Below are 27,658 nucleotides of genomic sequence, written 5' to 3'. Positions count from 1 at the left end.
GTAGGCAAGCTCAAGAACCAGACCGTCTTAGGCGCAAGTACCTTTCTTAAGCTATCTTTTACTTAGCCAGTTCATACCTACAAGAAACTTTCACTATAACACCAGCAGTAGTCAACCCTTCAAAAATATATGAAAAGGCATTAGTGGTGACCGCCGGATTGGCGAGCGGGGCGACGGCTGCGGCGCCTTTATTAAAACAAAATTACAAGCCGCATATTGTGCCGAAGCCGATTTCATTTCGGTGTAGAAATGCTTGTTCAAAATGTTTAATACCTGAGAGAAGAGAAGAAAACCATTTGACCTGAAGAGAAATAGGTGTCGTTGTAAAATTTTGCTGCACTAGATTCCATAAAGTAGAACGAAAATCCTAGACCGATGTAAGTAAATGTAGCCGCCCACTTTTATCACATGCTTCCATTGCTAGATTTCTAATAAAATTGATCATATAGGTATTGTAAAGGATGAAATGTAGATACTAAGCGAGTAGATAACTGGGTGAATCAACTGTTTCTTAACACTCATTCCCATTGTTACGGTCGCCAGGGTCACTCTTAAAATCCTTGCTTGATGGTATTTAAAATAACCAAACATATTTGTATGGCAGTTATAGGTAAGTCCTTTCTATAATGGGTCGTGTACTTAGCATATTATTTCTTCTAACAAACTATACTGCTATTGTTGCCTGGCTGACAGGACAGAATAACAATAAAAAAAGTTGATTCATCCATTAAATGAAAAGGAGTAAAACTAAAAATAAAAATCTATATTAATTATACAACACAAGCTTTCTTGGGCTTACAGTGGGACTTAGTCAATCTGTGTAAGGATTGTCCTATAATATTTATTTATTAACTATCCGTAGCATAATAAATTACTATGGAACGTAAAAATCTAAATAAGTAACAATTTGGTGACATGTACCTATTCTTGTATATGGCCCAAACAACACGCTCGATCATGTCGAAACCTATCTAAAACGTTGGTTAAATAGTTGATGCTACTGACGCACTGCCGGAACAGGCTGCCCCCGGGGCGACATCCACTAGTTTTTCCAAGCATATCTTATTGCCCCTCCGGTGATCCCGGGCCGTTAGTTTCATCGCCCGGGGCAGGGTCGCTATCTCGCGAATTTAGGGGAATATGTCTTGGAGGAGCTGTTCTAAGTTTTAGTGGGATTTGTTGTTTAGTTGACACACTTGCGAGTTTTGTTTGTCTCCAAATATCTAGTTTTCTGGGATAAAATATATTCAAGGTTCTTGCCGTTGCCGTATTGTTGTTTTAGTGTCCACGTGTCTTCTGCATAATTATATAATTTGAGCTGCTTTTATACAATAACGCGTTATTTTTTGAATAAAAGACAAATAACCAATTTTTTAATATAGCTTTGATGGATCTGGCTTATACACTAGAAAAATATCTAACCATTTTAACGTACAATCTCATTTCAGAAAATCTCGTACTTACATCCATTTTTTAAATTTATTTACCGACATCAATTTCAAGAAGAAAGAGATTCTGTCTTCGGTTTTGGCTATTTTTGTATGAGCCAATATAACGTACTACTACCAATAAAATAACGTGGACTTCAAGAAAAAGAAAAGTACTTCGCAAGATGTTTGTATTACAATTATCACAAATTATATTCTTGCGATTACACTGATCATGAGAAATAAAATAAATATGTACTTCTAATCCTAGAAAATATAACATTCCTACACCCCTAATTTAAATGCATTTGCAAACTTAAACTCGCTGAAGAGATTTATCCCTCACTTCAGAGTCCGGGGAAGGATTAAAACATGCAAATCAAACAAGCAATATAATATAGGGTTGGCTCCCTCTGCCCTCCGTCTTATTTATTCATCTGACTAGGAAAAAATGTTGTTTTGTTTACTCTCAGATAGAGGGGAGGTCAGGTCGCAAACTTACTCCATTTATTTACTTTATTTCTGCTTATGTTCGCTTAAAGAAATGTTGTTAGCATATAGGTAAGTAAAGATAACATTACGATTTATATAGAGAAGACTTAAGTTTTTTTTAATACTACGTCGGTGGCAAACAAGCATACGGCCCGCCTGATGGTAAGCAGTCTCCGTAGCCTATGTACGCCTGCAACTCCAGAGGAGGTACATGCGCAACATAACACATACATACGACACACATAGGTAATGAGTTTGTATTTTTTTTTGTCGACGACATAGATTTTATAGGACCGTGCGTCCGTAAAATTATTACCAAATGAAAAAGATTGTAAAACACCGAAAAAACGGAGACAAACAAATGTCTCCTATTTTGTCAAACAAAGAGAGTTTACGCAAAGTATTTAAAAAATGGGTGAATACAGGTAATATAGCCAGTAAGAAATAGGGTACTGTCTGTCTTTCTCACGCCTCCATGAGGGCTTTTTCTGTGGCACTTCAACCCTGAGCTGCAAACTTCCTGGTCTAGGTATCTACATATCCAGAGTGGAGTAAAACCTAGCATATCTAGGCGAAGCGGAACACCCTCAGCTAAGCCGCTCCGCCTTACAACGCTATCGCAGCCACCGGCTCTCAAACTGTGGCCGTAATCCTTCAAACTGTAGTTGTGTAGTCAAAATAAAACGCTTTTAATTTTTTGGTATATTTTTCTTATAAATACCCTCATTGTGTGGACACTTCAACCCTGAGCTGCAAGCTTTGTATGTACTCTAGTGTCTACGTATCCCAGATAAGAGTGGAGTAAGACCTAGCGTATCTTGGCGGAGCAGTGGAACGGCACCCTCAGCTAAGCCGCTCCGCCTTACAACGCTATCGCCGCCACCGGCTCTCAAACTGTGACCTTAATCCTTCAAACTGTTGTGAAGTCAAAATAAAACGCTTTCTCTTATCCTTGGGAAATAATATTCTCATTAGGCTTACTAATTTTCCATTAGGTTCTATTAGGACCGGCCTGGCCTAGTCGGTAGTGGTAGTGACCCTGTCTATGAAACCGATGATCCCGGGTTCAAATGTAGCACAAATATTTGTTCCTGAGTCATGGGTGTTTTGTATGTATTTAAGAATTAATAAATATTTATATATTATATGTATCGTTGTCTAAGTACCCACAACACAAGCCTTATTGAGCTTACTGTGGGACTTAGTCAATTTGTGTAATAATATCCTATAATTTTTATTTATATATTATTTTTTCATTTGTAAGGCTCCTAGCTCTTGAGTCTAAGTGTCTGGTTATCGTAGGAACGATATTATTTAAACAAATCCCTACGGCAACGGAGTTGGCGAATCAAAATAATAAATAATAAACATAGTTCTGAACATATATCAGTTGACCAATAATGTCTACCTACGTCTTGCTAAAATTTAAGTAGGTTTTTTTTACACTGGCGTATAGTTGGTCTAGTTTACGTTGGTAGATACATTAGAAATAAAATGATCGTATTATTATAAAGGTATAATGTAATAAATTTAATTTATTTGTTATAGCCGATAACTGGCAGGAAGTGGCACAGGATTGAGACAGGTGACGTTCTCTCGTTTTGGAGGCCAAGACCCTCTTTGGATCCATGGGCCACAATAGTTAGTTTGGTTAGTTAGTAATAAATTTCAGGATCTTTGGTTAGTACGTAACTTTAGGATTTTCAATCCAATTTCCCAACAACCGCTTAATTATTTACTTTTTACACTTTAAATAAATGATAACAACTGAATTCAGATATCAGTCTAAGTAGTATTTGAGAATCTTAACACTTTGAGCACCCGCGTTCATTCCACCCCAGCGCTACCCTTTTTAAGGGGATTTCTTTATGTTGTGAGAGCTCATTCTATGCGTCCATCAAGACTATTCGGAGCGCCGTTACGGTCGGGCAAATGTACCGAAATCATCGCTTCACCGCCAGCCCGTAGCCCTGTACCGACATATTGTACCTACTGCGGCATTGTAATAAGAACGCCGTTTGATTCAATTACGAGCAATCGATGGTATCTCTGAAGTTTTCGGTGGCTATCGATTTACAAGTTGCTCTAGTTTTTTTCGGTGAAGTGAGAATGCATAGTTATCTATTGATTGAACTTTTACTCTAGCGATGTATTGTACTTACTGTAACATTGTATTTACAGGGTGGTCCAAAAATACGTTTTCAAAGATTTTTTATGCGTTCAAATGTTTGTGTGTCAAAACTAAAGGCGAGTTTTTTGAAGATTTGTTGTAGTTAAATGAATATAATACTTATTGTTATTTAATAACACTTTGTAAAAGACATATTATGTACTCAATGTAAGAAAAATATTCCTAAAAATTCTTTGTGAACGTATTTGTGGGCCACTCTTATCGACTTTGGATAAAAATTTAAAAATACAGCTTCAATCAATAGAGTTTTCAGTGGCGATAGATTTACAAGTTACCTCGTTTCATGGCATTTCATAACTGGTTTCGATGGAAACTTATTAGGCTTATTTCTTACTTCATTATTTATAAGTTTACAAACTAATTCCTGTACCTACCTAGTCACTTCACTTAAAATTAGTATTCAATAAACTATGATGATGATTCATATAATTACCTAAAATGTTATAATTTCCAAACCTTTATTCTGTTTCAGGAAAAATACAAAAATAAAACTAATTTGGCTATTTGCGATGTATTGTCATCCATACATCGCATTTTCGCTTCACGAGTAGAAAATAAGGGTAGGTATCCTGATTAAAATTTGCTACGGGCACTTGTAGTATTTTATACCTGTTACTTTTACTTAGTCCGTTATTTATCGTCGGGCAGTTCGCAATATGTATAATTGCCGGTCCCGGGCGCCCGTCACCGGGATGGCCGCGTATATCCCGGTAATTGGAGCGCCAGCATCCCACTTTCTTTATTGCGAATAAACTACCGCACTGGTGCCGTTTTTGAAACTTGGCGCGTATTTTGGGTGACAGCGAGTATTTTCTTTCAATCGTTTCGCCCCAGATGAGCTGGAGGGTCGGTCAAAGAAAATAATATTTATCTTATAATATGAGTATATTATGCGTGTAATAATAAAATTACATCATCATCTTCCCAGCGTTGTCCCGGCATTTTGCCACGGCTTATTTTGTTATGGTATTAAAATTATATACTTATTTACATGTTAATGAATTATACTTTTTAATAAATACATTTTCTAACGTCTTAGTGTAGTTTCAAATTAAGAAATTGATTTCATCTTATTCCTATATTTAAGAAAACCATATTCTCAACAAGAAAACCCTTTTAGAAAACTAGTCTTGTACTTCGATAGCTTGGGTTACTTATACAAATATTATATTTAGTATTTAATAATATAATCATGTTTAAACTGCACCATTACAGGCGGGATACATTTTCTCAGTACTTGGGACTCAAACAAGATAATGGGATACATGTACCAGAGTCGTTAACATTTATCAAAATGTCCACATAAGTGACTTTATTCTAAAATGTGTTTGATCCGATTACTGATCGTGGTTGATCGCTAGATGTCGTGACCTGCGCCGGGCCCGCGCCGCGGAAACTACGCTACCGATTGAACTTACGAACATTCTCATTACAGGGAGTGTTCTAGGACGCTAACGGGCATATCCCGGATTCGTACATTGCATCCGTACTTGTACAGTCAGCATCAAACAAATAGTGACGGCCAAAGTGGATATTTATCGAAACACATCCTAATTATTTCCATGGTAACAAAGGTGTGTTACGATATACTTGGCCCCTTTGGCCTAGTGGTGATTAAGACTCTTATAATTAAAATACTTGAGTCTTTTTTAACTTGTTAGAGAGTCGTTTTTAGAGAACTCTCAATTTGTGTCATTCGTAACCAAAAGGGTACTTATATTGTCCCCAACCCAACCCAAACCCAAAGGCTATCCAAAGGTTGTCTGGAAGAGATCGCTCTTTAGCTATAAGACCGCCTGTTGTCTGCCTCTAACACTAATCAATTGTTTTTCTTTAAGCTGTATCTTTTACTGAGGTGTGCCAATAAAGAGTATTCTATCTATCTATCTATTGTCGGTTGTAAATACGGCGCTATTTCCATATACCTAGCTTCAATTTGAAATCAATAGGTTGATAAAATATTGTCACAATTATTTAAAAAAAAAAAAACAAAATGCATCGTATACACAAATCATACAAAAACGCCTATTTTCTTATGCTGACTGTACACACGGAGAGTTGATTATTCAAATTAAATTGTTCTCTACATTCTTCTAAAATATGTTGCAATTGAAATTGTCTAAGACACTTGGACGAGTGCCCGAGTTAAGTAAGTACACTTTTACATAAACTCTGGAGGCAATGTGCTTATTGTGCACTATGTACAGCCAAACGCAATAATATCTTGCATAACGAAGCGCGTAAAGGTATCTATACCTCTGTTATAGCTCTACAGAATGGCCCAAAAATACGTTGTCAACATTTTTACTGCGATGTATTGTTTGATAAGTTTAACAAATGTTTGCGTTTGTGTATCAAAGCTAAAGGAGTATATTCTGAAGATACCTAATGCGTTTTGTTTTAGTTAAATGATTGCAGTTTTAATTTGAATTACATTTTGTAAAAGATGTGTAAAAAAGAAAAATATTCCTAAAGATTCTTTGACAACATATTTTTTGGTAATTCTGTGTCTTGCATAACGAAGTACATAACTCGCTCTTAAAGCTCCACAAATATGTTTGTATCAGATTTTTGCACGATTTGTGGTTTAAGCTAGTATAACAGATAAAGTTCGTATTAAAATTCAGAATGGTGCACTTGTCATATTCTCAGCAAAATTATGTTAGAGCATTAGAAAAAAAAGTATAAAAATAAGTGAGATATGTTTCATTTTTTAATTATGCACATAAGTCATAAGTTCACATTTGTTATAAATAAATAGCATTTGTTTTTTAAATAGTTACTTCATAATTGCATACAACATAGGTATGCGACACAATATCTCAAAATTACCTACTGTAGTCTTTATTATCAAATATATAAAATTGAAAATAAAATATAACCTTAAATACCAAGTAAAAAATTAATAAGTATTCAAAGTGAAATCATAACAAAGTTTTTGAATATTAGCCATGTAGGTATCTAACTGTAATTAGTGTTAGTAAATTAGAGACCCATATCTGATAGGTAAATTAAATTGCACCTTTACTACCACTTTTAATGACAACACGTTCCAATTACTAAATATCTTCAATCTGCCAAGAAATACTTATTACACAAATACCAAGTACTTGACTTGGCGCGTCAATGCCGCCGGCATTTCAACTCTGAGTAAAAATATTCCCGTGTCACTCGTACTTTTAGTGTTGTTTATATTTTGTTTTGATTTCTTTGTTCTTGAGCTGGTTTATGGTTATACGTTCCTTTGTTTTGTCACCTGCATCCATAAGTCTTGGCGGTTTAATTAAGTCCATGCGTAAGACCTGAAAAAGAAAATAAAGCAGTCATTTTTAAGGACAAACAAGTTGGTTTATTGAGATATCGAATCACGGTTACAAAAGTATTTTATGTATAAATTCTTTAAAATATTTCAACATAACCCTTTTTGAGCGTGGTATTTTTTTTCTCAGTACAAATATGTGTAGGTACCTTATTTTGTATAGGTATACAATTTCACGTCTCAAAAGATTGTCCCATTTTTTATTTTTTGATTTCTTTCAAACCTTATTGCACACTAAAAAAAATATACAGTGACAAAAGGTAGTTAATGCCACCCGACATTCTCTACCAGTCAACCTTTAGGCCAAACAGAGAAGCATTTTTATACACCTAGAATCATATTCTTGCTTTTACCGTTCTATTATTCCATAAAACGGAATAATTCAAGTACACTAGTCCTAACTTCCCCGCCCGTTAAATACTAATTCTAATTAAACAAGCCTATGTTAAGCCTACATAACCCCACATATACCCGTTCAGCCCTCAACACATCCTTCGTATACACCTAACATATAGCCACGTATATGTAACGGCGCCGAATGGGGAGCAATGAATATGTATAAGCGTTAAATGTGCCAAGCAATTAAACAGCGACTGTGGTTCGCTATGCTGACCCTACCTAGCTATAGAATAACGGGTTGTATAGATTATCATAGATTCATTAGGTGTGAACTTTGTGCGTGGGCGATAACGAGCTGCTAAATGGTATTTAGGTTGGTAATTGAATCTCAGAAGTCACTAGTATAAAAGTACCTGTTTCGCCTGGCAATATGTTATTTACTTTAAAAAAATACAATGATATTCAAAATATAAAATGCGCCTAATTTCTCTTTATGAGGCGCCTTAAATTAAATATGTTTACTTGTGTTTAATATAAGGATTTTTTCTATGATTTTAAAACATACATACTTACCTTGAAAAAATCTAGTTACTAAAATAGACAATTCAAAATAATTAAGAACAATTTGGAGTCGTAACAACAAACAGAATTCAAAAACATATTCAAAACATTAAAACTTAAAACCAGTCTACCTTTATAACGAAATGCAACATAAGAATCAGTGTTAAAAAATAAAATAAAGGAAAAGTAAAATTTATCTATAATGGCCGCCGTACCACCAGTCAGCATTACAAGAAAATACACTGACCCGGCCAGAAGTCCCTGATCGCTACGCCAAACAATTCCCTCTACGGTCGGTCAGGGAATTTAATTCAGGGGTGGTTAAAAGTCCCTGAGCGTTTGCAAGGGAGATTTCTAAGCGTCGACGGTAAGGGACTTTGGCCCACGGCTGTGTCATATAGAGTTGTCAAGGGCGGGGTCTAGTGATGAATTGGAAAACATTGTGAGCGGGTTGGGGAGAGGGGGGACTTTTTTGAAGGGAGTCTTGGGGGGGTCGAGGGGAGAGGGGTGATTAATGTTCCCTCTAGAGGGAAGCCATGTTCATTATAGGACGAGAGAATGTGTTAGCGGACTAGTCGACTACTAATATATTTTGGTTTCGAATACTCGGCGCGGGTTTATTATTAGTTCATTATTTTAAGCATTTTTATCTCTTCCGGAGATAAAAAATGACACATTACCGATTAAGGTTCGTTTCTAGATGAGACAGTGGTTGTTTTTAAAGCCATAATTTGTTTCGCCGTCGGATAATTTTTGGAGATGTTTGTGAGACAGGTTATTGTGTTTATGGCTCTATTAATATTGTAATGGGCCGTTACTAATTCTTATTAATTCGAAAGGTAATATATATTGGGTGATACATGCTACAGATTACCTTTTGAAAATTATTTGTAACCGTTAATGCTGTACGTTAATTTCGATCCGAATATAGTTTCAAATAATATAAAATATAATTTACTTAATCTGAATAAAGTAACGAGGTAGGTTAGGAACCATATGCGTCTTTGAATTAATAGCTTTTTAATCAAGAAAATTATGATTTTCATATAAATTATAATTCCACAATCGCAATATAAGCAATAATTTAGTAATAATTTGGTGCTACAAAAATCCTGCGACTCCTGTGAGTGAAGTACATGGGTACTTAAACTTTAAGGTAGGTAATGTTCAGCAACATGTAGTTATGAGCGAACTTTGACCGAAACAAATGAAATATATACACAACACCATCACGTGACTATTTGGCAATATTACAATAATCCGAGCGACGCAACTTGGCCATAAGCTGAATTAGAAGTGAATTATACTGCTAATATACGCCGCAATAAGAGCGCGTGGCGACGGCAGATAGCTTATACTGAGCATGGGACTTAGGCACTTGGTTAATATAAAGGTATTATGTCGTGTCATATAAAACTACGTATTACAGTTTAATAAATGTATGCAGTTTTACAGCATTGGCGTGTTTTTTAATTGTTGCCTCAAATCTATAGGTAATACATAGTAGGTTATGCAAAGTTTAATTGGTAGGTATAACCGTATGAGCTAACAAAAATTACAGAAGAGCCTGAATTAAGGCAGCAATCGAAACCACTGCCAGGATATTAAAACTGTCATAAATGCATGTAGCACTGAATGACTATACCTATCTATTTGAATGATAAATTCATTTAGGTAGTAGGTATTTAGGTAGTAGGTGGTGTGGAGTGTACGTTAAATAAAAAACAAAATGGAAATAACGAAACTTATTTAATTTTTGTGGGTAATGTATACAGATATACCTATTAATTTATATCAAGATTGAATTGACATATCAAAAGGCGTGTTTATGGAATTAATGTTCCTTGAAAGGCGTTAGAAACGTGAAGAACATTTATTCATAGCAAGATCGAATGGCACTAGACGCCGGCCATTACACCCACATCGCACCTACGTACCTACCTACTTGCTAGATATAATTTACGTACAGTCGTACATAGGTACTTTCGGTAACAAGACAAAAAATATTTTATTTGAGTAGGTATCTCGTTAACTTTATCTGCAATACAACACCAAAACACCTTACATTAAATTATTGCCTGTAATTTAGTAGTGTATACATAAATTATTTATTTATTTCGGATCACCGACAGAAAATCATGAAAAAATAATCGGAAGCTTACATAACATTAAGGGTAAGTAGATATTTGTCCAATTATAGGTAACCAGAACTTATTGCAGTATCTTAGGAAAAACAATATAGATGCAAATGGGTACAGTAGGACCTTTAGACTTAAATAATTAATTAATAAAATTTTACAAATATTAAAAGAATAGCAGGAAAAAATGATAAATTAATTAATTAATTTGCAGTGACGAAATAACATGTCATTAACATTAACATATTTAAAGAAGAAAGATGAAAATGCGAAGTAGATGAAAATACATTTAATATACCTAAATATCATTTATTATCAGGCAACTAAGGCCCATAGATAAGATACGTACCCTACAAACTAACATTTGTACATACAATAATAAAAATCTTAAAAGCCACAAATTATTTATTTTGTGTCACATGTCACATTCCAGGATTCTGCAGGTTCCCACGAAACCGTCGCAATACCACACCTTTCGTCCAGAAGTCCTACCTACCTAATCTACCTATAGTCTTGTGTTGTTAGATATATGAAGAAATAAATTGGTATATATTAGTAGAGACCTAACAACTGTACCTAAAATCGCATATTTAAAAAATATTGCAGCCTCAGCTCCTAGCCACCAACCCCTTATGCTTCGTAGGTACTCAAGCTTAAGTATTCCATTCGCACGCCGCATTTAAAATAGAAACAATGGGCCCATTAAAAATCCGCTCTCGGATATTTTCCGAACACCCCGTAGCTCCAATAAATCGGCAGCTTTCCGTCGAAGCGATTCCCGTAGCATTTTCTATTCCGAGCTGTGCACCCGTTTTTCTTAGGCGCCATTATAAGGCGAGGGCGCCCCCTGGAGGCACCACCCGCAACCCCCTCCCGAAAGTAGAGGTTAAGTCGACGTATAGGCCGTTATGAAAGTTTATAAGTAGAATGGATGATAATTATTACACGGTTTATGTATAGGGCGTGCTTTCTGAACGATATCACCTGCTTGGTGATTTCGCGAAATTTGAATGCAGAGACGAATTTTAAGTTGAGCTTTATCTTGTTCATTTACATTTGGCAACGACGCGGCTCTTAAGATGGAATTCAAACCTGTGCCTTATTTTCTGCGGAAAGTCTTCGAACTGTTCAAAAAATTCAAATTGTTCTCATTGAAACGAAACTGATATGTCTATGTACGAATATCCAAAAGGAACCTCAAATCAAAGTGATAAAAATAAAAACAGAAATTAATATTTTACTAAAGTTCTGCATATATCTCAATTTAAAATGGTTTTGTGGCGGACAAGTGTTCCATTTTGCATAATAACTATACCTCCCTACATTGAGAATGTTAAGTACCTATGATGATAAACTCGAAAAACCTTTGACTTATTCATTTTGACGAGACAAATTTCTGTTAAATTATTGAGTACATAAAATAATAAAATAGTAACTACCTAAAATAGTATTCAAGACATATGCAATAATTCAAATTTCTATTTAAAAATAATAGGGAGCCGTAATTTTTAGATGTTACTTTTAGTGACCTGGCATATTCTCTTGTACAGAGTAGAATCAGTTCACGCTCGCTAAGCTCGCTCTATTTACATGTAAATACTCTGAAAAAGTAATTCGCGCCGGCGGCGCGCCCTCGAGATTGCGTATCCTGCTTCCAGGTGATGCATGATTACTGTTATGGCCGAATATAATTTTCGCAGCTCCACAACCCATCGCCCCCTCGCCTAATCCCCGCAAAAAGCCTTCGGAATTACACAGACAGATATTTACCGCCTCGTGAATAAATAAAATTATGGCCGCGGGATCTAACTAACTCCACGATATTTATTATTATACTTATATTAAGTTGTTTATCTTTTTAATGGCCGACCAGAGTTATCGGTGCGCCGGAGGTGGATTTATAACCTCTGGATAAGGGTAAAAGAATGTCGGGACCGACCTGAGATTGGGTTTTTAAATTTAGATGTGATACCGACGTGCTTTTCTTGTTTTCATTCAAAACTTGGAAACGAGAGCTTGTTAAAATGTATAGTATTATTAGCTGCAAACTCTGATGGGTGCCAAGAACATATGAAATTCATTGTGAATAAATTATAAAGTTTGACGTTATGATACTTAATTAAATGAATACCTACTGCATGCGAGGAAGATTGTCAACACTCACTGAAATACACTCACAAAATGTTCTAAGTGCGCACTTAGTTAACGAATACAAACACTACGTACAATGCACTTTAGAGGCTGAGTTTGAGTAGAAACACTGTTTTCACAAGATTTTGTCATTAGTTTTGTTTGTTCGATAATATGACTACGAGACATCGATTGCAATACTAAAAGAATAACTAAATAAAAGGGTGTTCGTCTCGCTAGCTTGACCACTAAGTTTTTACTTCCAACATCTCAAACAATATTGCATAAAACACAAAACGGGCGCTTTGTGCAATGTATTCTTTCTTTCAGAACAAAGAAAAGAAAGGGTGACAAACGCTCGAACCCTTTTATTGCTTTTGCAAGAAAAACAACCCTTCCATTCATGAGACAATGGACTTTGTCTTTGGAAGGACCGTTATTTTGACACAAAACGCTTTGCAAATTCCCGGGAAGTAATACAATGATCCACCTACGCAACGGCTTGCGCAATTTAGGCAGGTACTTTCTTATTGTCTAAAATAAGGTGCGATTGGATTCACAAAATCTTAGATAAAGCACTTTCTTTATAGTCCAGGCTATGGAAGGTAGAGGCAAGGAACAAAATCTCCATATACCAAAAAGTGTCCGACAAAAGACCATAAATAGGTGGCGCTACAATACCTAGAATACTTGGGAATAAAATCTAATCATAGACAGCGCACTTCACTCCGTCAATAACGCCTAGGTTCTTAGCTACTCTAGCGCTAATCTGGAGAGATTTGGAACTATTATTTATAGCCGACAGCTGGACACTTTTGCAACAATTCTGTCTAAGGAGTTTCTGTTCCTTGCCTCTACCTTCCATAGTCCAGGCTCTTAGCATTGGCACGAAATTTTAGACATGGGAAAAATACAATGATTTAATTTTTAAAACGTTTTTGATAACGCGTAGATTCGTTAAATCTATTAACCTTTAATAACATGGTATTACGAGTCAAGGCACTCGTTGTTGTGAATGACATGATAGATACGTGTAGTTATAATTTACTGCTTTTTAGGGTTCCGTACCTCGAAAGGAAAAAACGGAACACTTATAGAATCACTTTGTTGTCCGTCGGTCCGTCTGTCTGTCTGTCAAGACCCTTTTTCTCAGAAACGCGTGGAGGTATCAAGCTAAAATTAATAGCAAATACTCAGGTCTACTGTCCCTTGAAACTGTGAAAAATCAAACTTCTAAGCCAACGCAATCAAAAGATACAGCCGTTTATGCCGCAAAATTTCGACACTCGCAGGGGAATCAAAACCTACAGGGTACTTCCCGTGAACTCAGAATCTTGGAATTTGGTACGAAACAACGTCTTATAGCATAGATAAAACGTAAATTTTTAGTTACATCATATAATAAAAATATTTTTAATATTTGAAATGACTCGATTGTCGTGATAGGTAAACTTTTACTTATATACCTACCTACAGGTTTGTACGGAACCCTCGGTGCGCGAGTCCGACTCGCACTTGACCGGTTTTTTTTTTTAACTTTTAGTAAGTATTTAATTTTAATTGTACTTAAACTGGAATTTAAAAAGCTTATATTTGATATGTATAGATCTATTGAGAACCCACAAGAGCACAAGTAGTTTTAAAATGTCACAATGATTTTTATTCCCGTATCAATTCATTATCTATCAACCCTTCGCCCTCCTTAATAAAAATAAGCCGTGATCACCAACCCCCATAACACGTTACCATAAACCGGAGTGCAGCGACCTGCAGACCCTACAAGGTCGTGCTAGTAAAATGTTTATGGACTATAAAGTCGTCTACTGTGTCTGTGTGTCAAGGACTCCAGACGGATTTTATTGACCATCCTGTGACGAGCCATGATTCACTCGCGAATAGAATGTTGGGAATTTTTATTGGCACTTTGCTCAATTTATTTTTGATTAATAATTGAAGAGATTGATTAAGATGTTATTGGCTTATTAGTATCGTAGATGTTTATTATTCTATCATACTGCTGGGTGTAGTATCTACCAATTTACACATGTATAAAATTAAATTATTAAGAATAGCCCCAAACCGGCTAATTTTTTTAATTAAATAGATATATTTTTCGATGAACTGGGATCACTTTTTAGATGATATTTTCATTTTAAACATTATTTGTTAATCAATTTTTTTTTCATTACTGGTAAGTCGTCCATCTTCTCTATTAATCTATCTACTCGCAGCTTACAACATCAAAAACATGGCAAATAAGTTACAATCTATGATTGCATTTTTGCTACCTCTACAAAATACATACATATGTATATACAACAACATTTTATGTTTGTCGCGTGATTGGAAATTCAGAGACATTTCTCCAAGATGTAGGCACATTTAGCAACATAAAAAATGCCCCTAAATGGAGGGTTGAAAATTAAATATTCCATAAAGTCGACGGAGCTCGCGAAAGAAAAGTAATATCGGATGCAAGTGGCTAATGACGATTTGATGTCGCCGAAGTGCTCGCTCGTAAAAAATCACTAGAAATGATCCCATTTTGATTAAAAAATCACAGGAACGCACCCCAAACGTATATAAAGTCGAAACTTCCGAATGATTTAAAAGTTTTAATAACGGAATTCTAGTGAAATAACATTATACTTTCAAATTAGGAGTGAAAATTTAATTTAAAAGAGAGACAACTCGCCGTTGGAGGGGCGAATGGGATTCGCGTCGTAAAAATGTACAAGCTCTTCTTTCCGAGAGTTTCTTTTCAGTCTGCAAAATTTATGCCGCTTAAATCTCTCCGAGGAAAATTAGAAGGGCCTGTATTTATTAAAGGAGATGGTTCGCGCTCGTTAGAGGAATTTTAATCGGGAAACTTCGGCTTATGAATGCGGCTTCGTTCGGAGTTTCGACTTATCTTTTATTAGATTTCTGAGCTTCTAATTAGGATTGTTAAATTCACCGGAATGAAACCTTAAATGCCTACTTGTGTCGCTGTAATTAAACGGTGGAATTTCGATTTTCTTATTCATTACTAACGTTAATGTGCTTTTGCGCAGATTCAGGTTTACTCTTCTCTGTAGATCCTTCGGATTGAAAAATTACAGGTGAAATCTTCTGTCAAAGAATTTGCCACATCTTATGTAAAAATATCATAGTTTTTTTAAAGGTACCTACACCATAAAATATTTTTAAACAACACAAAGGTACTACGTGCTATACTTATAAACATAGTTAGCGATTTCATGTTTAAATTTGGAATAACGCGGCAAAACGAGTCAGTTATAAACAGCGCTAATGTAAACTAACGGGGTGAGTATGGATATCGTGATATAATTTGGTGTTAAATGTGCGCTCACGAACGCTGGGTGCTCTCCAAAGCATTTTCATGTATCTCTAATTAAAATGCGCTGTCGTGGTCCTGCTTATACACTGCCGAATGAGTGTCCTTATGAAAATTTAATTGAGTGCTGTTTTTACTTCTGCCGTAGATGTTTTTGCTTTTTAGAAATGTAAGGTATAATATTGCATAATGCAGTAGTGCTACGCTTTTTCAACAAATTAAAATTACCAAACAAAATTTAAACCATTTTTATTCTTTCGACTGTTATTTGTCACATGATATTGAGACAAAAGTGGAAGACCCGCGCGAAATCGCCTTTTCATACAAACGTAGTCCTCATTTTCCTTTCGGGATATTAACATTATCGGAAATATTTTAACACAGTTTGTTGCATATCAACCGTACCTAGCTATGGATCTTGTTTTTTTATTATTATTTTACGAGTTATGACTGTTATGAGTAGGTATTAAAAAATGTATAAAACCTGTTTTTTGCTCCAAATTTCTACAATAATCAATAAATCTAAAAATACACGTAAGGGCATAGCTATCTATGATTAATATACATCAAATTTCCATGCGGTCCCCTTTCCTGTTAATTTTTTTAGCAGTAAAATTAAACCAGTGGCTCTGTGAGCTGTAGATCTCTGTAGAGCATAGCTTAAAACTCAATAAATATATAGCTCCGCCATTAAAAAAAAACTGAGTCAACAAGAAAATATATCTAACCTGTCGTGAAATTACGAAAGCGTTTTTGCCCAAGCCCACACAGAAACCTTTGCTAACGCTCGGTCAATTACGTGTGGTCGTGTGACAATCACAAGATTTCATACTGTCAGCTAAGCAGTTGAGTTGCCTCTTCAGCAAAACACTTACACCGCTATTAAGCGACCATTTAAAAAGCAGCGCTCAACATCTACCGGCTCCGTTTTATTATCCATTAGCCAACCGTTTGCCCGTTAAATTGACACAAGTCGATCCATAAAGATTAGTGCCCGGGACGTGAGTTAATGGCTCATTTTATAGCCCGAGGTTGCAACTTGCAGTAAAAATGAATTGTTGGTAAACGATTGTACGATGACTCTTTAAGAGAGTAGGAACAAGCGGCAAAATTGACATTAGGTATTGGCGTTTCGGATATTTTAATTAACTATTTTTAGAAAGCTTATAGGTTTTTTTACCAATGTCGTTTTTTCGAAAGATTTTTATAAAACTTGGTAACTTTCTTCTCGTGGAATAAATACGCAAACCATTTTAGGGACACAAAATATTTTAGTAATCGTTTAAGATACGAGTATTTTAGGATATACGATGAAATTGAGCTTAGGTTGTATTATGTTATTTTGTATTGTACAAAATAAAATAATACGAAAGTAGGTTGAGAAATATCCGAAATGAATAATTCATTTATTTTTGACATATCTTTTAGCTCGATACAACTAAACCGAGGCTTTTCCAGAGCAATTATTCAGTTTTCATATAATCTTCTGTTAAAGACCCTCAAAATAGCCATTTTTCCTCCAAAATTATCTGCCATCCCAGAATTACTTTCAAAATAAAGATATATTTCTACAGTCCACGTTCTAAGTTATCTGTCACAGGCTAATTGTTCTACATACAGGGACATACATTAAAAAAAAACCGGACAAGTGCGAGTCGGACTCGCCCTCCGTTTTCCCCATTTTCATGAAAATGGAAGACTGACTGACAAACCTCAATATTTTTTTGAATAACAAATCAACATTAACTATTTTTTCGTACTTAATTAAAAAAAGATTGCAAATGAGAAGTAATGTTTATCATTGTTTTTATACTTAATTGTGATTCCGGGTTTATATCAAAAGTAGACACCTACCTAAATAAATTTGATTAAAAAAAAAAAGTGAAATATAATTTAAAGCCATGTCTCTCAATTATTATGTTTAATACCTACACCATTTCGTTTAATTTCTTGACAGGATCATAAAAGACGTGAATAGATTATTACCAATTAGTTTTTTATGATACATTACAGACGAAATACTGTCAGATACCATGACTAAAGTTAGGGGGGGGGGGGGGGGGTAACCATTAAATAAAATAAGAATCACAAATACCTATGAATAATGTAACCAGAGTAATTTTCTAAATGCGACATTAACATGAATTTGTTGGCCATATCTATGTTTTAATTACTTTTATTGACTCATTTGCATAACTGCTCACAATTAATTTAATTTATTGCATCTATTTCAATGTTATCAAGATATAAACGGACATTAATAGCAATTTTTCAAACAATTTTATACAATGAATCTTAAGTACGATTTATATAGAAATCCGGTAGACATGTCAAAATAAAAGATAAAGATAAAATTCATTTATTGACAGAACTGTGTACATGTAGATGTTGTGGGTAGAATAAAGTCCAACAGCTTGCCCATTTCGGACGTACAATAATAAACTTAAAACTAGTCAAATATACTAAAAGTAACAAAATATTAACACCAATACTATTTCAAAATAATTTTAACCATTTATACACATAAAATATTCATTTAGATTGTAGAAGCTTTTTATTAATAGCCATTTCTTGAGCTTATTTTTAAATGCGATGCCATTTTCCGACTTAATATATTCAGGTAAATGATTAAAAATCTTTATTCCGGAAACATAAGAGCTCTTTGTAAGTATAAAACTAGAAGATCGAACTGTACATACATCATATTTATATTGTGTTCGTATATTATTTTTTAGGTCAATTTTTTTGGTAAAAATATCAGTTCGTTCCTTAACTAATACGCAAATTTCTAATATATAAATACACGTCAGAGTTAATATTTTATAGTCTTTAAAAACGTCTCTTAGGGATTCCATATCTCTCAGCTTAAATATAATTCTGAGACATTTCTTTTGAAGAAGAAATGTTGATTCAACGTTTACCGAATTGCCCCAAAATATTATACCGTACGTCAAGTGGGGATAAACATTTCCATAATACGCCTTCATTGCGACATCGCTTGAAGTTATATGAGAAAGTATGGATAGTGCATAACTTGTTCTGGCTAGTTTTTTGTTTACAATTTCAATGTGATACTTCCAGTTTAAGTTGCTATCTATTGTAATACCTAAAAAGTTTGTACTATTTACTTGTTCAATGCTTTTACCGTTTATTTCTACATTTAAAATATTTGATGTCTGCTTATAGTTAACAAATTGTACAACTTTTGTCTTGTCCAGGTTCACACTTAGATTCAAGGTTGACAACCAGTCAATTACAAGTTTTAAGGTATTTTTTAATTCATCGACTATATTTGACCCGTTTTCATCAGACACAAAAATAGTAGCATCGTCGGCAAACATAACACACAGGTGGTTAATTATCAAGGGTAACTCATTGACATATACTAGAAATAAGAGAGGTCCCAAGACACTGCCTTGAGGTACCCCTTGCGAATTCATGTCATATTTAGATATTACTTTTGTTACGGTCTTTGTATTCTTATCATATGAGTCTAATAACGTAGCTTGTGTTCTTTTATTAAGATAATTCTGCATTAACTTTAAAGCAACTCCTCGTATCCCGATATGCTCCAGCTGTCTCAATAGAATTTCATGTGAAACGCAGTCGAACGCCCTTGACATGTCTATAAATAATCCAATGGAAGTTTTCCTTTTATCCATGTCTATCCAAATTTTATGTAAAATTTTGAATATAGCTAATGTAGTATTTTTTCCTTTTTGAAACCCAAATTGAAATTCATTTATTATTTTATGTCTATCAAAAAAAGATGTCATGCGATTTAATATTACTTTTTCGAATATTTTGGAGAAATTTGGCAGTAATGAAATTGGTCTATAGTTATTCATGTCTAGTTTGGACCCCTTTTTGTGTAAAGGCCTTATTAAGGCCTTCTTTAGATCATCAGGAAAGATGCCACTTTCTAAAGTTAAATTTATAATATGGGTCAAGGGCCCCGCTATGTGCTCAATACTTGATTTAATTAATTTCAAGGGTATTTGATCATGTCCAGTACTATTTATATTCTTCAATTCTTTTACAATTTTTACTATTTCGTTATCTGTCGCCGGTCTCATAAATATGCTAGAAACAACTGGCTGGATAATTGGTTTATATTGAGGAGAGTCACTTATTTTACTTATTTTATTTAATGTTAAAAAGAATTCATTTATTGAATTAGCAATGTCAAGAGGATTGTCCAAAATAATATTATCTTTCTGTATAACCTCTATTGTATCCTTTATCGTGTTTATGTGTGTTGTATTTTGTTTTATTATTTGCCATGTAGCCTTACTTTTGTTTGTACTCTGGTTAATGAAGTTACTATTTGTGTTACGCTTTGACTGCTTCGTCACCATTTTCATGATCCTACAATATTTTTTGTATTCACATTTAACATTCGCGTTATTTGACTTCAGAGTTTGTAAGTATAATTGCCTTTTCCGTTTACTAGCAATCACAATTCCTTTACTTTTCCAATTAGGTTTCTTTCTATGTGTTACTTTAATTTTTTTTGTCGGTACGCAGAGGTCAAAAATAAGACTGTATGTATCAATAAATGTTTTATAAGCTTTATTTGGATCTGTTAAGGAGTACACATCTGAAAAACTGATTTCTGTGATATATTTCAAAAATATGTCTAGGTATTTATCGGGATTTCTGTTATATACGTGCCAATACTGTTCTTTAAAACCTAGGCTAGTGGGAACAGTGATAACCTGACACGTATGATCGGATAGTCCGAGGTCCAGTACTTCAGCCTGGGAGTTCACCGCATTAGTAAAAATGTTATCTATGCACGTTTGGGAATGTGAGGTTATCCTTGTGGGTACTGTAATTTTGGCTTTAAGTTTGTATGAGCGGAAAGTATTTAAGAATACCTCACTTTTATTATTATTTTCCAGAATATTTACGTTGAAATCACCCATGATAAATATATTTTTGTAGCAATTTCTTTGCCTAGTTACTAACTTATTTAATAGGAACTCCAAGTTAACGAGAAATATGTCTAGGTTACTGTTCGGTGTTCTATATACACATATAATCAAGTAATTAAGTCCACATACTGCTGCACCACAACACTCAAAGTGATTTTCCACTGACATCTTAGCCACCCAGTCGAGCTCACGGCATTCGACTGAGTGTTTTGCATAAATTCCTACTCCACCTCCTTTCTTAAGCTTACGAGAAAAGTGAGAAACATTTTTATATCCCTCAATCTGTAATATCTGAACTTCTTCATCTTTTAAAAATGTCTCAGTGAAGCAACAAATATCTATACCCTTTTCATGTAGTATTATCTCTAACTCGTCTTGTTTCGATTTTATGCTTTGCGTATTAAGATGTAGTATGACTAGATTATGTTGTGTTTTATTACGAACATTTTCATCTTTATGTACGAAAAAAGTTAGCCTGGTTTTGTTGTTGTTCATTTGTAGATACATGTCTCGCCCCGTCAACATATGCTATTTTTTGTTGTTTTAATTTAATCTGTTTAAACATCTGCGGTATAGTGGTGTTTCGCCATTTAGTTATTTTGGTGGTGTTATTTTTGGCTGGGTCTGTTTTATTTTTTGTTGGGAAGTAATCTGCAATAAGTTTTTGGCGTGTGTGTGCTTGGGGTTTTTTATTAGCCGTTTTGTTTTTTAGGTACATGGTATGGTACTCATTAATATTGTTCTTATAACTAATACGTATAATCTCCCTTAACAACCAACCACCAGTGAGTTTACGATTTTGCAGCATATTATTATATTCAAAAGGTACGTACGTTGCATGTGTTAACTCCGAACAAGCCATAAGAACCGCATCATTAAGACTATTTACATTTAGGTATTTGTTATGTTTTATCTCGCCAATCAAGACATTTGTATGTGCTAACAAAGGTAAATTTTTGTGTAGAGAAGATTTAAAACTAAGAGGGTTCAGGTCGTTAGAACCACCAATAACCACCACGTAATCCGACATTGTTAAATCTTTACACATTATTTCACATGATGACAAAACTTGATCAAAACATGCATAAGGTTTTATGAAAGCCGACACTCTATAATTGTCACCCAGTAGATTTTGCAGTTCTTTACGAAGTCCTTTACCATGTTGGTCACTGAAAATTCTTACATGTTTCTTCAAAATAGACTTGTCTTGTACGTGCGACTTCTTGTTCCTTACCTTCTTTTCCTTGTCAGTCTTACTGGTATCCAAAGTATACCCGGCCTTCTTTGTCACCTCAAAATTGGTATGTTCTGAAACTTCTGAGGTATGTTCCGATCCATTTTCAGTATCCGGTGTTGATTTCATTTGTCTACTTTTATCTATAGTTTTTGTATTCTCTGAAATATCGTCACTGTGTCCTTCAGGGTACGTGCAAGTCTCGGCTGCTACATTTATTCCATGATGCGAGTCGTCCTTTTGTTCCATATTAGACTGTTCCGATGTTTCCGCGTCCGTGGAATTGAGTTTCGTTTTATTTGTACTTCTGTGTCCTTTAGTATTTTTAGTCGGTGTCGATTTACATATATATGTTAATTTTTCGGTTTTCTTTTCGTAAGCCAAAATTTGTTTTTTTAAAGAACAATTTTCTAATCCCAAGTTTTCAATTTCAGCTTCAGCGATTTGTAATTGCATCTCTAAGTTATTAATTTTAATTTTTAATTCTTCTAACTCTTCTTTCATACTATACCCATTCTCAGGACAGCTTCGGTTCAATATTGAAGAGTAGTCCTCGTTGCTGCTAACATCCGACGGCAGGGAATCGAAAGAGTTCTCCGTTGGTATATTTGGTTTAATACGTTCTGTCACATAATTTGAAGGTGTATGTAAATAACGTGAATTGGAAGAAGTTGCTTCGGATAATGGTCTCGTCAATGAGGAGTTGGGATTGTCTAACATATGTACACAATCATTACATCTCCAAATTTTTGATTCCTTTGCTCTCATTAGGTCAAATAATTTTTCGGATATTTTTGTGCACCTCACATGAAACATTTTTTTGCATTGGGAGCAGTTTAGAAAGCGTCTGTCTATGATATCGTCTTGACATTTTGCGCACTTTGCCATAATGTCCTCTTTACTCGAGTGTTGTAATGTGTCCACTTTGTTCATGTATCAGCGGCCGCGCGCTGCAGCGTACGTCAGGAACGGGTTGCGGATGACTCACCGCTCGCCACTCGCGTATGTGGTACTTTGACCGTTAAATTATGATATTTAAAATGTTTTTCGTCATAACTTCTAAAGTACACTATAGTTTTTGATGCGGTTTTTATCACTGCACTCCTTGTCTCACTGTCTTCAAAATGATATATTACACAATCACAAAGACGTATTTATTTACGCGATTTTGAATTAAAATAACAGCGGCATCGAACAGAGTGACTGCCTTGCGCTAGCGGTACCGGCCGTCACTCATATTAGATACGCCGTGATGATATAAATTTGCCTAGCTTCCACGACTTTCAGTTTAAAATTAGCAAAAACAAATTTATTGATTTATCCATACTTTTTATTATTATACTTCATGTTAAATCAATCGTAATACGACATACGAATAACAGATACGAGGACCCTGGTATAATTATTTTGCATTTTTTTAAATCTTTCATATTTGTTTAGTAGGTAGTCAAAAATGGTTGGTTTACCTTGGTGTCCTTGGTGGAGCTATATAAAGCAGAAAAAATCTCTAAAAAATGCTAAAAGATGATTAAAAATATAAATTAACGAAAGCTGGTGCAGAAATATTTGGTACAAATTGTGAGAGCTTTTACACCTCAGTACAAATATCGCGTCAGCTCTTGTGAATATACCTGTCTGTACCCCTAGTGTACATTTTATCGACATCATAACGTGACGAACGCGTTTGCGTTAAGTCTCATTTTGTATAGGATTTTGAGTTTCCAAAACGTCCCGCTTGGCGCGCTCTTTCTAAATCCAATACAAAATGAGACTAAACGCAAACGCGTACGTCACGTTTCAAAATCGAATTTATTTACACTAGGGGTACTGTACCCCTAGTGTAAATTCATTCGATAGTGAAACGTGACGAACGCGTTTGCGTTAAGTCTCATTTTATATGGGTTTTTAAACAGCGCGCCAAGCGGGACGTTTTGGAAAGTCAAAAATCTCATACAAAATGACACTTAACGCAAACGCGTACGTCACGTTTCGCTGTCGAAAATATTTACACTAGGGGTACAGTACACAGTTTATTTACCTACTTGAGGGCAATCCTAACGTTATTTTAAGAGGAAATACCAATTAAGCCACTTCTAAAATCTGAAAATTTTAGGTTCAATATCTCCGACGCGCTGACGGGAGGGGCTCCTAAAATATAAAATATAAAAGAGCGATAAGGACAACTGCAGCTTATAAGCTGCAACTGCGAAAAATCGTGCGTAAAAATCTCAGGAATTAAGATTTTGTTTGTTATGTTCTCCAAATTTTACTCCTCCAAAACATAACAAACGAATTTTGAGAACGGAACGAGAAAGAAATGATTGTTGCGATTTTGTATAGGTACTAAGCGTCTGTTTACAGCGCATTTATTTGGCCGTTTTTAACGTTTTTTGAAGTAACCTAGTTCTTATTAAAAAATATTTATTTAGGGCCATAATTCGGAGAAAAATGACCATTAACGTTTCCTCTTAAGGCCCTAAACTAAACGGATTTTAGTCCCGCAATAAACCTAACCACGTAATGAAATTGTCGCTTAAAAACCAGCTCGAATTCCTATTTCATCACCGAAAGCCGTATTATAAGCTCACAATAAGGTACCGGCCTAACGTCGTAACGAATGGAAACGACCACATTAGACCACCTTTTAACGTATCGACCACTTATTTAATCCACCCCTTGCCTTGGGCTTACTTTCTGAAAGAATCTAAACTTTATTCTAATTATATCAAAGGTGGCTTTTGAAAAGTATAGCTGCGTAGGATAGGTGGTTGTGAAAGTAAACGAGTTGTATTAAATCGAGACTTATCGCGACTGTGGACTGACCTCGCTCTTATCAGGGACGGCAGTCACTTAGGCACGGGGGCGTATTTCAAACGCAATTGAGTTGTTGGCGGTAAGTTTATTATAGGTATATATGAGGCTTATTTTTATAAAAGGATAAAGTAACAGGTGAATTCTAGATCAGATTGCCCCCTACAATGAATGCCCAATTAATACCTACTATTTTTATATTCCACTCTACAGTTACCTACCAAATTATCTACTTATACCAAACTGTCGTGTAGCTTATAGTGGATTACGTCCGGAAAATTGCGGTTTATATCTGGATGGGATTAGTTCGGGACCGGGATAAGTGAGTACCTACTTGCAGACGTGCCGCCCTCCTCTTTAACAATATTCATTTTGATTTCTTAAATCTTAAATTTTTTTGAGATATTAGGGAAATAAGAAATATCAAATTTTTTCCCCCTTTTTTGTTAATAACTTTGATATTTTTTGTGTGCTAATAAACGCTTCAAATACATTTTTTTTAGACATCATTACGAATCTAATGAGGTGTCACACGTATTTTTAGGAGCAGTATCTCGTTTTCAGTTTATCGAGTAGACTATATGCTTAGTAGTAGATAGGCGGTTGGACGTCGAAAGTGATAAAAATGATGAAAATAAAGATTATGATTAAGTCCCTAAGTCCCTTTTTAGGGTTCCGTAGCCAAATGGCATAAAACGGAACCCTTATAGTTTCGCCATGTCCGTCTGTCTGTCTGTCTGTCTGTCTGTCTGTCTGTCTGTCTGTCTGTCCGAGGCTTTGCTCCGTGGTCGTTAGTGCTAGAAAGCTGAAATTTGGCATGGATATATAAATCAATAAAGCCGACAAAGTCGTACAATAAGATCTAAAAATTTTAATGTTTTTTAGGGTACCTCCCCTACACGTAAAGTGGGGGTGAATTTTTTTTTCGCATCAACCCTAGAGTGTGGGGTATCGTTGGAAAGGTCTTTCAAAACTAATAGGGGTTTTCGAGAAACATTTTTTGATAAAGTGAATATATTCGGAGATAATCGCTCCGAAAGAAAAAAAAATGTGTCCCCCCCCCTCTAACTTTTGAACCATAGGTCCAAAAAATATGAAAAAAAATCGTGGAAGTAGAGCTTAAGAAAGACATTAAATGAAAACTATAGCGGACATGATCAGTTTAGCTGTTTTTGAGTTATCGCAAAAAGTTTTCCCTTCATAGTAAAAAGACTTACTTTAATTAGGTACTGATTATGCAAATTTGCCTATTTGTTTAACTCGGGTGAAAGGTACCATTTACTACACTTTAAGCTCCAGTTTAGCTTATTGTGACGGAAGAGTAACTACGGAACCCTACACTGAGCGTGGCCCGACATGCTCTTGGCCGGTTATTATTTACTAGTTACTACTACAGTTTTATTTTCATGACGCAAAATAGAATTAAAATATCAAATAAGTAGGTACTAAACCCTATCTAAACGTTGTCTGGGAGAGATCGCTCTGTAGCGATAGGGCCGCCTGTTGTTTACCTCTATCTTCATGTATTATATGTGTTTCCATGCACATTTGTTCTGAGGTTGTGCAATAAAGAGGATTTGTATTGTATTGTATTGTATTGTAGTAATGTTGGATTATCATAGATATGGATTTTCATTAATCACACATAGTTTTAGTTGAATTACAAGACGCTAACATGTTAAGGGTAAGAAATAAATACATTACATTAGGGGGCGTCCATTAATCGCGTCATATTGTATAGGGGGGGGAGGGGGTCAGCAAAAAATCACCAATGATCACCACAGGGGACGGGGGGGTATGGACACGTATCACGTGTATTTTTTTTTCATCTGTGCTATACTGTATTATAGTCAATAAAATATAAATAATAGTTTTCCGCCCTTCAATTAACCAAACTGTCAAAACACGTGTACTTAGGTTCATTTGTTATAAAACTGTTCTTTAGTTATCGAAAAAAATACACGTCATATTGGATGGGGGGGGGGGGTCTAAAACAAGCCAAAAACGTATGACGCGATTAATGGACGCCCCCTTACTTATATATAGCTTTTAGAAGAAACAAAATTTGTTAAGTTCTAGTTACACCAAATATTCATTACACTTTATATAAACTTTGTACATTTTCTGATGTTTTGGTTTTCAACACGAAGTCTCCGTGGCGCTCGGAACCACAAAGGTTCGTGTCCAAAACCAATTTGAGAGTGTAGAAGCCTTCGCCACCACGAAGTTCGTCGTAGCGCGGATAGGTGGCGCTACATACATCAAATGAAAGGCTTATTCACATATTGTGTAAAAAAACTATATTAGAAGAAAGAAAACTGAACAATTTAATCTTGAGAATAAAATTCTTTGGAATATAGATGCTTTGTTATTACGTGTTATACAGGTACAAACCTGTGACAAAACAGTAAACATTGAATCACCATCAAAGAATGCACCTAAAGTCTTTCAGTTTTCTTGTAATGTTTATTATAGGTTGTAAATGACATAATCAGAGTCCAGAATTTTCGTAGCGTTTTTGAGCTGTCATAGGGACTTCTCGTTTATCGACTTCCGATTACACATATGTGTATCGATAAATTCGGAATACAATATGTAAAATATGATTACGAGTAGAAGTAAACAATATGCAGCCTTTATGGCAGATGAACGATCTCTTCGAGATAACCTTTGGATACCAACTTTTAGGAAACATCGAAATAAATACAAATTAAAATAAAGAAATAATAATTTCATATCAAT

The 27,658-nt window shown here is 35.0% G+C and overlaps 1 long non-coding RNA gene across 1 annotated transcript in view; it reads right to left on the bottom strand.

Moving 5' to 3' along the window:
- Positions 1–6,810: 6,810 nt before the first annotated feature.
- LOC133515981 (uncharacterized) overlaps positions 6,811–27,658 on the bottom strand; it is a 75,703-nt gene continuing 54,855 nt past the window's right edge. Inside the window, exon 2 of the long non-coding RNA XR_009799155.1 lies at positions 6,811–7,412. This is a non-coding gene — a long non-coding RNA (uncharacterized LOC133515981). The remainder of the gene's footprint in view (positions 7,413–27,658) is intronic.

Source organism: Cydia pomonella, chromosome 3, assembly GCF_033807575.1.
Source record: "Cydia pomonella isolate Wapato2018A chromosome 3, ilCydPomo1, whole genome shotgun sequence".
NCBI classification, from domain to species: domain Eukaryota; kingdom Metazoa; phylum Arthropoda; class Insecta; order Lepidoptera; family Tortricidae; genus Cydia; species Cydia pomonella.
The sequence above is the reverse complement of the archived record's forward strand: the minus strand, read 5'-3'. Positions and strand labels throughout refer to the sequence as shown.